Raw genomic sequence first — 14164 nt, 5'->3', positions numbered from 1 at the left:
AACTGTCTTTATGGGATCAAATTAACAACAATAATGCAAAAGATTACATAGGAACCTCAGAGAGCAGGAAGCTTGTTTTCATGCAGGAGAAACAATTCAGAAAGAGGCTGAGAATGGCTGCACAATGTGAAGAGTGTAATCGGTGGCATTAAAGAAATCGAGAATTGTTCAACTGGTGTAGTATTGCTGTGTGTATTCTCAAGAGTCACACAACAATTTAAATTTTTTTCAACTTAGAAAAAAAGAATACAGAGCCTCATTCTGGGTCTGACACATTTTGTTTTTATCCTCTCTTCATGTCTACACATTGGTTTATTTTTTAACTGAAAAGGATTTATTTGCACACAAAACTAACTGCAATGTAGAAGAAGGTTGTTTAGCCTGAGGTAGACTTTTTAAGCTTGTGAATTTAAGGAGTTAATTCAACTCAACAAATATTTCTTGAGCAGCTATTGATGCTAGAAAACCAGGCTAGTCTGCAGAGATGTGGAGGTAAGTAGATAGCTCAGGCTGGATTCTCAAGAGAAGCAAAATTATGCACATACACACACACACACACACACAAATTGAGAAAGCGAGAGACAGAGACACAAAGAGATTATACCAAGAAAATGGCTCACACAGTTGTAAAAGTGGGTCAGTCGGAGTCCAAACAGGTTTCAAGACTGTGGGTCAGATGTTAAGTCAGAGACTTCTGCTAACTCATAGAGCTTCCTATTTCAGGGGCTGGTGGGCTCAAGATTGGTAGGAAGACCACAGACTGCTGACTACAGAGGTAGGGGGATCCAAGGTCGTCGTGTCAGGCTTGTGACTAGAAAGACAAATGAATCCAAGTTTGGCAGATACGATGGCAGGCTGTAGATGACGCCTGGAATCACCAGGCAACATGGCAGACAGTTGGGTCAAGCCCAAAGACCCAGAGGTCAATGAGCCAAATGTGGGATCTAGACCCAGCATAAAGCAAGGGGATGACTCTCATAGAGGTCACACTCGTGAGGAAACTTTCCTTCAATTTCATCAAGGCTGTGACCTGAGTATGGGAGCTGCATTTCACTCTAATCTCTTTACAACTGATTGGCAACTCACAGGAAATCTCATTATATTGCTGCTTACGAGTTGTTAGTTTCTGTCATGGGGAATTATTAGGCCTTAACTGCCAAGCCATTTAGAATCCTCCCTAGTCCAAGGTGACACTAAACCTAACTCTCAAACTGGAAAACAGACATGCCATCAGATTACAAGTTTAAGACAGTCTGTTTACTCAAGACCAGGCAAATGAATAAACTACAACAATAGTTGGACACAATAGATACAATATAATGCTCCATAAAGACAAAAGAATGAGTGTGAGGCCATGACAGAGCAAAGAAGGCTGAAGGAGGAAGTAGTTTGTGGAAAAAATATGAGTTTGGTTTGAGACTGTGAAAAAGGGTATGGCAGGGGAGAAAAAATAGGAGCTGATACCAAGGGCTCAAGTAGAAAGAAAATGTTTTGAGGATGATGATGGCAACAAATGTACAAATGTGTTTGACACAATGGATGGATGGATTGTGATAAGAGATATACGAGCCCCAATAAAATGATTTTTTTAAAAGAAAAAGGGTATGATATGACAGCTGACTTCCTGTGACTTCACAAGAGGGAAGAAGAAACAAACTCAGGAGCCCAAGGCTGCTTCATGTAGTATCTTCTTTACCACTTCTTACATAAGCCCTCCCTTCCACAGCACTTTCTCATTATCTGCTAGATCTGACAATTTATTGCAATGACCACACAGAATTTGTAAACAGTATTCAGAATTATGGGGCTTATAGGAAAATGAGGATGGAGCCATTCAAGTTCAGAAATGCTCCAGACACAATCCTTGCAGTCAGACACACCTCCCTTGTCCTTGCCATATCAGCCCTGAGGCTCCTGACGTTCCGCCCTGCCTGGGCACTATTACACTGCTAGTAAATGCTTGAAGGGTACTCCACTCTACCATAAGCCTCAGCATTTGAGGCTCAGTAAACCTCGGTCCCCCAAAGATTCCTACCCAAAGGCACTCAGCTTTTCTTGCTCCGTGGGCTGGAAGCCCATTGCTTTGTCTTCTGCTCGGACTCTTGGTTCTGCTGTGGTCATTCTTTGGTGTTACAGCTTTTCTCCTGGACCAAGGAAGTACAGTGTGCCAGGGATCTTGGGTCTAATGGATGTGCTTCATAGCTGAAGCTTACTCCTTGATGGGAGTGAGACTCCCTCTGCCTCTGCCTCATTTTATACCAAGCAGGATGGCAAAACTGACCAATCTTCCATTAGAGTTCCAAGTTTTTATCATAATTAACCCTGTTAACAATTTCTCACACCTGAATCATATAATGCTGCTAGCATTTCCCCCACTTCCTATTGCCCAGACCTATCAGGACAAGAGGAAATATACACAATTTGAACAATTTCAATCAATTATTTGGCTATGAGGTCTATGGCTAGAAGAGCCATATCAAGTAAATCGCTGCACCAGAGGAATGTATTCAACTTGGTCTTGCTTGGACTTGCACCTGTCTGCCAGTTGCTGTGGACTCATGGTGACCCATGTGTGCCAGAGTAGAACTTTGTTTCATAGGGGTTATTTTTCCTTTTCTTTTTTTACATGATTACAGAAACCTTTTTAAAATAAAAATTTGTTTTTATATATATCCTTATTCAAGGCCAATACATATATGAACTCGGGTTTCCATATTTCTAACCCACTGCTATGAAAAGCAGATTTCAAGCATTAAAGAGCAATGTTGTTGAATCCAGGACAAGGGGGAGCCTGATTCAAGCAATAGTGGTGTGTGGAAAATGTCACGTGCCTGGGGAAACAGCACAATGAGTAAGGAAGACTGCCAGAAGAGTGACAAAGATCTGTCTTGGAAGAAGTACCGTAAGAATGTTCACAGGGGTTCTTAATGACTCCTCTTTTAGAAGTAGGTCACTAAGTTTTTCTTCTGAGATAATTCTGGGTAAACTTGAATTCCAGTCTTTGGATTAGCAGCCCAAAATGTTGACCGTCCCACACAACGACCCCTCCATCGGTATTTGCATATATGGATCATCTTCTTTTTCCTGTCCTCTTCTGCTTCAGTCCTGCCTTCAAATTTAAATCTTCCTTCAAGAACAGAAGCAATGACTTATTTTTTTTATCTGCCTACAGACCAAGCAAAGTACCTTCCATGTTTTACTGTTGCTATTAGTTCTGTTTAATCAGCCCCTGACTCAAAGTAACCCCATGCGCCAGGGAAGAGAAAAGGCTACCTGAGCTCCATCAGTCCCATGATCAGTTACAATAGGACCTTTGCGAACCATAGGATTTTCATAAGATGATTTCTAGTAGTAGATTTCCAGGTCCTCTTCCTTGTTTCTCCTAAACTAGAAGCTCTGCTGAAACCTGCTCAGCGTCATAGTGATGCACTCAAGCCTTCATTGATGGGAAGGTTGTGCACGAGGTGCATTGGCCAGGAATCACACCCAAGCCTCCCACATGGGAGGTCAGAGTGCTATCTCTAACCCACCAATGATTGACATTTGATGAATAAATTAATATCAGATATTCCTGAGTTAAGCTTTTACCTGTGCTACTTGGAATTCCTTAGAGTCAAATGGGCTGGCATGGGTGGGAAAGTATACAGGTGGGAAGGCGTTGGGAAATGTGTGAGGACAAGGAACAGCTAGACATAAAAGGTGAGAAAGAAGAGTTGGTAGGACTCAAAAATAAGCTGCATTTGGGGAAAAAAGAAAAAGGAAAAAGGTACAGAGATTTTAAGATATAACTGACTTAATTATAGGAGGATAAAAGGAAACTTCAGAGGACCCAAAAAGAAAATTAATAAATGTACTTACTGAAGTAAAGAAGAAAACAAGACTCGGTAAACACCAAATAACAACAACAAATGACAGTAAGAAAGATCCACATACCAAAATAATTTTCTCAGCAGCAAAAAAAGTAAGAGGAGCAAGGAAATCATGAGCATTGCACAAAACAATATATCATAATGGCAGCAGTATCCCAATACCTACTACTAATCATAATGGATTAAATGAATTAAATTAAATTAAGAGACAGGGTGGCAGAACAACAAATCATGACTTCTCAGTACATTGTCTATAAGAGATACATCTTAGACACAAATAGGTTAAAAATCAAAAGACAGGGGGAAATACCAAGAAAATAAGACCAAAAGAGAGTAGCAGGAGCAATAATAATTTCTGAAAAAACAGACAAAGTTCAAATCTATTAAAAGAGACAAGTAAGGACATTCTATAATGGATGAAAGAGTGAGTTTGCCAAGAAGCAAAACAACAATAAATATTTATGCACCCAATGACAGAGCTCTAAAATAAAGACAAAACAAACTATCCAAGTTGAAAAGAAAAGAATACAGGTCTACATCATAGTAAGAGACTTTAATACATCACTTATAATGATGAACAGAATAATTATAAAGAAGATCAACAAAGATATAGAAAATTTAAATAATACCGCTAGCTAACTCAGTCTCATAGACATCGATAGAACACACCATCCAATGCACAATGGGAGGGTAGAAGAGTCAGTTTCTAAATAGGAGACAGTTTTTGTTTGGGGGTAATGGGAAAGGTCATATCCAATATAAGTGAACTCTGTACAACTTGACTAAAGCAAATGAAGATCCTAAGAAATATGCAAGAATAATGGACAATCTTGGTAACATGTAGTCTTGAAACAATAGTAATAGCAACCAAAAAAGATGAATGGGATTACATCGATACATATGTCTACATATGTTTTTATAGAAAGACATGTGTGAATATATGTGCATTTATAGGTGTATCTTTAAACATATGCGTGTATATTCATGTGCCACTTAATATCGACACATTCTGTGAAATAGACATTATAAGACTTATGTGAACACCATATTAGATACATGCTGTCCCTGAGTTAGACAAGTTCTATTTCTAAGTCAGTCTTTAAGCCAAATTTATATTTAAATTGGAACAAGTAGGTATGATTAGTATCTATCATCAGCCCAATGTTTATTTTGGTATATAGCATATTCCCAACTCATTGCAATCAAGTGGATTCTGACTCATAGTAACAATAGAACAGAGTAGCACTGTCCCTGTCGGTGAGTGTCCAAGGCTATAAATCCTTATGGTCGCAGAAATCCTCAACTTTCTCCTCGGGAGCAGGTGGTGGGTTCAAACTGCTCACCTTGCAGTTAGTAGCTCAAAGCATAACCCAAAATGCTATCAGGGCTCCGCATAGTGTTTAATGAATTTTAAAAATTAAAGAAAAACTTCTGGATGCACTAAATTTTATTAAATATAACAACAGAGTAATAATAAGGATTTTTATGTGGGTCACAAAGTAGCACCCATTTGTTGTTTTCTTTTTTGTTGTTGTTGTTGTTGTTGTTGTTTTCAATATATCGACTTCACAGGGGGTTGATACCATGGACTTATATGTGGTCAGACGTTGCCTTAATGGATCTTGCATGGTGCATGACTGTACACATTTAAATGTGAACTATACATATATTTCATAAATATATATATATTTATAATAAAGCACAAAATCTCATAGGGGGTACAGCTACAGAGACTTCCTAGAAACATATTCAAACACCTCATAGGATTGCTTTTTTTAGTGGATTACAAGTCTTAGGACCATAGTCTCATGGGACAACTCAGACACTTGGTAAAACAAAACAGATTTCATAAAAGCAGTGTTTTATATCCTAGTTAGATGAATAGTATCCATGGCTAGTGGCCATCTAAGACACAACTTTTTGGTCTCTACTTGTCTGAAAGAAAAGAGAATGAAGGAAGCCAAAGATTCAAAGAATAGAGAAGGGGATTAATAGGGCACATGAATCATGGCCTCTTCTCGCCTGAGACCAGAAGAACTAGATGGCTCCAAGTTACCATTACCTCACATTCTGACCAGAGCTGCAAGAAGTCCAAGATAGAACCAAATTCAAATTCCTTAAAAGGAAAAAAGATAGATTTACTGGACTGATAGACTCCAGGAAGGTTATCACTTTGAACTTGGATCTGATACCACTGCTGGAGGCCAATTTTCAGTCAAATAGTAGATCGGTTTTTGAAATAAATAATGCCACCTGTGAGTAAGTACGCATTTAAGCAATCAACTCTGAAAACAAAAGCAAAGATAAAAGGGAAGGAGGGGCAGGAGAGTTAGATAAATGGAAACAGAACTGCTAGAATAGAAATAATGAGAAGGTCAACACATTGTGGAACTTGTAATCAATGTCATGGGGCAATTCACATCAAAATCATTAAGGAGGAAGCTAATATTCTGGATAAACGTTCGCCTAACACACCATGAAATATTTTTTTAAAGGAGGAAGAAGGCTAGATGATCTCTTCGGCTTGCAGATAGCAACTGTAGTTTTATATTTAAAGGAAATATGAAGGAAAAGTTTAACCCCAAATGACCCCCCGTCTGATTGCTTCTCCCAATGAAAGAATAAGCTTCCTCAAGCGTGTTTGTCCCAGGCCCTCTCTGTTTGGATGGACGCATGTCCCCTTATTGCATTAGGAGGCATCTGTTTTCAGGGTCATAGCAGAGGCTTTCTGCTGAGTCATCTTCAAGTCCAACGTGCACAACATGTTGTAATTAAATTGAACCTGCAGGATGTTTTGTATTAGAGGACTCTTCCTTGAAGCAGACCTGAGGGTTAGTAGGAGAGCTGACCTGTCTGGGAGAGAATTCCCTCATCCAAAACATCCGAGCCATTTAACCGGATTAATCTGCAACTTGCTCTGAGATGTTTGGCCCAATCTGCTAAAGGTTTTCTCGTGCTTCTCTTTCTCTTTTCAATTCAGGTCAATGTGAATTTATGTCCCTCTACCCCTGCCCCTCTTTTTGAAAATGGCATGGAAAGTACTCCTGAATCCAAAGAATGGAGAAAATGGCAGATAGAATACAAGGGGCTGGAGGAGGGAAGAAAAGTACAAAGTGAATAGCTGTATTCATTCATGAATAAACAATTATTCATGAATAAATAAATCCATTCATGCAGCAAACTAATTTATGGAACCCCCTATTTTGCAACCATGCATTGTGCTCAATAAGTACAGAGTATTATAGAGAAAAACACAAGCTGCTATTCCTGTACTATAGGAGCTAAAAATATAGTTTACCTTCAAGGGGAAAAAATGCCTTCAGATGGCTGATTTCACTGTATATTGCTGTTTTAACCCAATATAAAAACATCATAAGCAAATAAGTCATGAACAATTTCCATACACTTCTAAAAAGATGCTGAACATTCTGCGTGGAAAAAGACTAACAAAAGCATGTGGTCTCCATGAACAGCCCAACTGGCCTGCCCTGAATCCTATGGCCATTAGCCACAGGAGAACATTTGAAAACTATAAATCAGGTGCCTTTTTTATTTGGGGTATTTCCTTGAGCTTTTGTAGTTTTAGGAAGAAGTTATCTTTAGCAAACCCTCCTCCACAGTAGGATCAAAAGTTCATATCTGAGATATATTGAGAAAGTCATCCTTCATTTCATGTCCCAACTCTAGTTCCTTGTTTCCTATGAAAAGCAGCAGACGTGTCCTCCTGGAATGTTAGTGAAGAGGTTAAGGGAGGTGAGTCAGATGAGCAGTCTTACAGCTGGATCATGCTTATATAAAAGGAAGCATTTCAGGGTGGTTTCCATCATTCTAACCTCATTTCCCTCTGCTCCCTTTACAGCCAAAGTTCCATGCCGGTAAGGCTCTGTCTTCTTTTCTGCTGTGACTCTGGTGCTTAGAACAATTACTAGCTCTCAGGAAGCACTCACTGAATGGCTTTTCCTCTTGTCAGATAATAAAAATGCTTGGACCAGACCTGAAGGCCTAAGAAAGAGGAGTTCTTTGCTTCAACCCCTGGCTTCCCTCTAATGCACTCTAATATACATCCACCATCTTAAACTGAACATCTGTAATTTATGTGGAACTCGGCTACTTACTTTGGTTTTACAGATGACAAGAGTAAAGAACCAGCTCTCAAAGAGCACAGGATCTCAGTTTTAAAATAGGATTCTGAGGGAAAGTAAGAAGAGGTGGAATCTGACTCTTCCCAAATAGGAAAAAAATAAAGCAATTGGGATCTCTGAATAGAAAATTGTAGAGAGCAACAGTATGTGAGAAAGGTCTAATATACTCCATCACTCCCAAGTGTTGAGGATCATGAGTAACACTGAATTCTAAGTCATAAGAAGCTTATCTAACTGGAGATCCCCTTGCAGAGGGGTATGGGGGAGGAGATGAGTCAGTCAAGGTGCGATATAACAGCGATGAAAAATGCAACTTTCCTCTACTTCCTAAATGCTTCCTCCTCCTCCTCCTCCCCCCATCCACTATCATGATCCGAATTCTACTTTACAAGTCTGGCTAGACCAGAGGATGTACACTGGTACAGAGAGGAACTGGAAACACAGAGAATCCAGGGCAGATGATCCCTTCAGGACCAGGGGTATGAGTGGTGATTCTAGAAGGATAGAGGGAGAGTGGGTTGGAAAGAGGGAACCGATTACAAGGATCTACATGTGACCTCCTCCCTGGGGAACGGACAACAGAAAAGGGGGTGAAGGGTGACGTCGGACAGGACAAGATATGACAAAGCAATAATTTATAAATTATCAAGGGCTCATGAGAGAGGGGGTAGCGAGGAGGGGGGCGGGAAGAGGACCTGATGCCAAGGGCTTAAGTGGAGAGCAAAGGTTTTGAAAATGATGAGGACAATGAATGTACAGATGTGCTTTGCACAATTGATGTATGTATGGATTGTGGTAAGAGTTGTATGAGCCCCTAATAAAACATTTTTTAAAAAGAAGCTTATCTGTAATTAGAAAAATGAAACAAATGTGCAAGTGAGAGAGACTTGCAGAGGCATGAGGTGATGCTACCCCAAATATTGGGTCCTGGCCCTGGAGCAATGAGCCCAAATAATAATCACTCCAAATGGAACGGGGGGAAATGATTATTTAGGAGACTAACATTGAAGCATCCTACAGCAATAAGTCTGTTTGGTGGGTACTTGAATCACCCCAGTTTCCAAATGATATTTATACAGATTTCTTCTAAGAACATAATCACATAGTACATGCATGTGGGCTATAATTCTTAAGATACATGCCAGGCTACACAAAGTCATGAAACACAATAAGTTTGCAAAACATTATGAGTAAATAAAAGAAGAAATCTCTAATTCATTATCTTGACATCTATTTTTCAACAGACTACTTATTAATCTTACACAATGACTGTGAAAGCCGAAAGGGTCAATTTGACTCTAAGCAGGGTTCAGATAGCCACTAACATTCCTAACTCTTTATTTTTTAATCTTGAGAAATAGAGCACATAGTAATAAATGTATAACAAAATTAATTGTACTTAAATAATGATCATTCATATCAAAATGTCTGCCGTCTTGCTCAAAGTCCTGCTCACAACTCACAATTAGAACCATAAAAAAGTATGATAACCTAGTGTGTCAGTCCAGGTGGACTAGAGAAACAAATCCAGTGACATTCATATATGTAAAAGAAAGCACTTTATATCAAAGAGGAATTGTATATTAAGAAAACATCCCGGCCCTTTTGGCTCTCTGCACGATGCCATGGCGGTTGGCAAGAATAAGCGCCTTACCAAAGGTGGCAAAAAAGGAGCTAAGAAGAAAGTGGTTGATCCATCTTCTAAGAAAGATTGGTATGATGTGAAAGCACCAGCTATGTTCAATATAAGAAATATTGGGAAAACACTAGTCACCAGGACTCAAGGAACCAAAATTGCATCTGATGGCCTCCAGGGTCGAGTTTTTGAAGTGAGCCTTGCTGATCTACAGAACGACGAGGTTGCCTTTAGGAAATTTAAGTTAATTACCGAGGATGTTCAGGGCAAAAACTGCCTGACCACCTTCCACGGCATGCACCTGACACGGGACAAGATGAGCTCCATGGTCAAGAAGTGGCAGACCATGATTGAAGCTCATGTTGATGTCAAGACTACCGATGGGTATCTAGTTCGTCTGTTCTGTGTTGGTTTTACTAAAAAACGCAATAATCAGATTCGGAAGACCTCTTATGCTCAGCATCAGCAGGTCCGCCAAATCCAAAAGAAAATGATGGAAATCATGACCCGAGAGGTGCTGACGAATGACTTGAAAGAAGTGGTCAATAAATTGATTCCAGACAGCATTGGGAAAGACATAGAAAAGGCTTTCCAGTCTATTTATCCTCTCCATGATGTGTTTGTCAGAAAAGTAAAGATGCTGAAAAAGCCCAAGTTTGAATTGGGAAAACTCATGGAGCTTCATGGTGAAGGTGGCAGTTATGGAAAAACTACTGGCGATGAGACAGGTGCAAAAGTGGAGCGAGCTGATGGCTATGAGCCACCAGTTCAAGAATCTGTTTAAAATTCAGAATTAATGTTAACAAATAAAAGTTCTTATTGTAAAAAAAAAGAAAGAAAACATCCCAGCTCAGTCCAGGTCAAGTTTATAAGTCCAAAGATCCTTCTCCTGACTCACAGTCACATGCAATGATGCAGAATGCAGGAAGATCACAGGCAGTGGGTCCAAAGTCTTGTGGCTCCAATGGTGGTAGAAGCAACTCAACTCAGGTGCAGGTCTCCACATTGCTCCTCCATCTCTCTGAGTGCAGCTCTTCAAGCAGAAGGTGAAGCCAAGCAAGGGGCTCCTTGCAGGCCTCAGAGTGGCTTGCCAATAGGAAGACAGAACAGTGAGACAGTGTGTGGCCCGTCACCAGGGAGAAAGAGAAGAAGATTCCAGAATCCTAATGAAGGCCTCGTCCACAAGAAGGCATCATCAAGCTATTGACAGGTTAGACTCAAGCCCTACATGTATTTATCAAGTTAAGATGAAATTATGTAACTACCACACCTATGAAATGGATTCGAAGAGGGAATATTGAAATATATCTTTTCTCACTCCCTCCTTCATCCCTCCTTTCCACATTATTATGTTACATCTGATGTGTAAAATGCTTTGGGGGGAAACAAAAGCAATACAAGATTGGAAACTTCCTTTCTGGACCTACAGTTGATAAGAGAAGATGCCTCACACTCATGCATCACCAGTGGTGTACCAGTAGCTTTCCCTGACTCATACTGAGCATAATAAATTCTCAAAAAGTTTGCAATGCAATTGTTAAACACGGTCATTATTAAAGGCAAAGTACATAACTTACAATTAAAGAAATAGTATTGTAAACAGAGATCGTAAAAATATGTATCACTACATAAAATATTATCTACGTTCTTGAGGTTTTTTACGTCTATTGGTGGCACTACAGGTTAAGTATGAGGCTGCTAACGGCAAGGTTGACAGTTGAACCCGTAGTATCTCTTTAAAAGAAGGATGAGGCCTTCCACCCACTAAAGATTTACAGTTTCAGAAACACCAAGGGGTATTTCTATTCTGTATTATATGGTCACTGTGAGTTGGTATCAAACTTATGGCAGTGAGTTTGGTTTGGCTGGTCTATGCATGCAGCTACTAACCACCAGGTCAGAGGCTCAATCCCACTAGTCACTTCCTAAGGAAAAAGAATAAGGTTGTTTGCTCTTATAAAGATGTAAAGTCTCAGAAACCCAAAGGGGCAGGTCTATTCTACTTAGTGAGGTGTGTGTGAGTTTTGTTGGGGGTTTTCCATCATTTTGTTGGGGGCTCATACAATTCTTATCACAATCCATACATACATCCATTGTGTCAAGCACATTTGTACAATTATTGCCATCATCATTCTCAAAACCTTTGCTTTCTACTTGACCCCTTAATATCAACCCCTCATTTTCCCCCTCCCTCCCCTTCTCCCTCCCCTTCCCTCATGAACCCTTCATAATTCATAAATTATTATTATTTTATCATATCTTATACTGTCCGATGCCTCCCTTCACCCACCTCTCTGTAGATAATTGTAATCGGCTCCCCATTTCTACACTACCTTCCCTCCACCCTCCAGGTCTCACCACTCTGAGCACTGGTCCTGAAGGGGTCATCTGTCCTGGATTCCCTGTGTTTCCAGTTCCTATCTATACCAGTGTACATCCTCTGGTCTAGCCAGATTTGTAAGGTAAAATTAGGATCATGATAGTAGGGGGAGGAAGCATTTAAGAACTAGAGGAAAGTTAAATGCTTCATTGTTGCTACTCTGCACCCTGACTGGCTCATCTCCTCCCCACAACCCTTCAGTACGGGGGTGTCCCATTGCCTAGAGATGGACTTTAAGTCTCCACTCTACACTCACCTTCATTTACAATAATATGATTTTTGTTCTTGGATGCCTGATACCTGATTTCTTTGACACCTCGTGGTCACACAGGCTGGTGTGTTTCTTTCATATGGGCTTTGATGCTTCTCAACTAGATGGAAGCTTGTTTATCTTCAAGCCTTTAAGACTCCAGATACTATATCTTTTGATAGCCAGGCACCATGTCTTTCTTCATCACATTTGTTTATGCACACATTTGTCTTCAACGATCATATCAGGAAGGTGGGCACACACTGATATGGTTTTTTGTTCTTTGATGCCTGATAGCTGGTCCCTTCTACACCTCATGGTCACACAGGCTAGTGTGCTTCATCCATGTGGATTTTGTTGCTTCTCAACTAGATGGAAGCTTGTTTACCTTCAAGCCTTTAAGACCCCAGATGCTATATATTTTGCGTGTGTGTTTCTTTTTTTTTTCCTTAGAGATACATTTTATTTTTTAAAACATTTTATTAGGGGCTCATACAACTCTTATCACAATCCATACATATACATACATCAATTATATAAAGCACATCTGTACATTCTTTGCCCTAATCATTTCCAAAGCATTTGCTCTCCACTTAAGCCCTTTGCATCAGGTTCTCTTATTTTTTCCCCTCCCTCCCCACTCCCCCTCCCTCATGAGCCCTTGATAATTTATAGATTATTATTTTGTCATATCTTGCCCTATCCAGCGTGTCCCTTCACCCCCTTCTCTGTTGTCCATCCCCCAGGGAGGGGGTCATATGTAGATCCTTGTAATCAGCTCCCCCTTTCCAACCCACTCACCCTCTACTCTCCCAGTATTGCCCCTCACACCCCTGGTCCTGAAGGTATCATCCACCCTGGATTCCCTGTGCCTCCAGCTCCTATATGCACCAGTGTAAAACCTCTGCTCTATTCAGACTTGCAAGGTAGAATTCAGATCATGGTAGTTGGGGGGGAGGAAGCATCCAGGATCTGGGGGAAAGCTATATTCTTCATCGGTGCTATATCGCACCCTGACTGACTCATTTCCTCCCCTAGACCCCTCTGTGAGGGGATCTCCAGTGGCCAATAAATGGGCTTTGGGTCTCCACTCTGCACTTCCCCCTTCATTTACTATGGTAAGATTTTTTTTTTTGGATGATGCCTTATACCTGATCCCTTAGGCACCTCGTGATTGCACAGGCTGGTGAGCTTCTTCCATGTGGGCTTTGTTGCTTCTGAGCTAGATGGCCATTTGTTCACCCTCAAGCCTTTAAGACCCAAGACACTATCTCTTTTGATAGCCGGGCACCATCAGCTTTCTTCGCCACATTTGCTTATGCACCTGTTTGCCCTCGGCGATCGTATTATGGAGGTGTGCAGCCAATGATATGATTTTTTGTTCTTTGATGCCTGATAACTGATCCCTTCAGGACCACGCGATCACACAGGCTGGTGTGTTCTTTCATGTGGGCTTTGTTGCTTCTGAGCTAGATGGCCGCTTGTTTATCTTCAAGCCTTTAAGACCCCAGACACTATCTCTTTTGATAGCCGGGCACCATCAGCTTTCTTCATCACATTTACTTGTTCACCGCTTTGGCTTCAGCACTTGTGTCGGGAGGGTGAGCATCATTGAATGCCAATTTAATAGAAGAAAGTATTCATGCATTGAGGGAGTGCTTGAGTAGAGGCCCAAGGTCCTTCCGCCACCTTAATACTAAACCTATAAATATAGACACATAGATCTATTTCCCCATCCTCATATATATATTTGCATGTACATGTCTTTGTCTAGACCTCTATAAATGCCCTTTGCCTCCTAGCTCTTTCCTCTATTTCCCTTGACTTTCCTTCTGCCCCACTATCATGCTCTGTCCCCACCTTGGTTACAGCTATACCTCGACTTTA

General features: G+C 40.5%; 1 protein-coding gene and 1 pseudogene across 2 annotated transcripts in view; one reads left to right on the top strand and one right to left on the bottom strand.

Moving 5' to 3' along the window:
- CLDN10 (claudin 10) overlaps nt 1–14164 on the bottom strand; it is a 216856-nt gene that overhangs the window by 172204 nt on the left and 30488 nt on the right. The gene's annotated exons all lie outside the window — the stretch shown is intronic.
- LOC142460915 (small ribosomal subunit protein eS1 pseudogene) lies at nt 9637–10438 on the top strand (annotated as a pseudogene).

Source organism: Tenrec ecaudatus, chromosome 11, assembly GCF_050624435.1.
Source record: "Tenrec ecaudatus isolate mTenEca1 chromosome 11, mTenEca1.hap1, whole genome shotgun sequence".
In the NCBI taxonomy this organism is placed as follows: domain Eukaryota; kingdom Metazoa; phylum Chordata; class Mammalia; order Afrosoricida; family Tenrecidae; genus Tenrec; species Tenrec ecaudatus.
The sequence above is the reverse complement of the archived record's forward strand: the minus strand, read 5'-3'. Positions and strand labels throughout refer to the sequence as shown.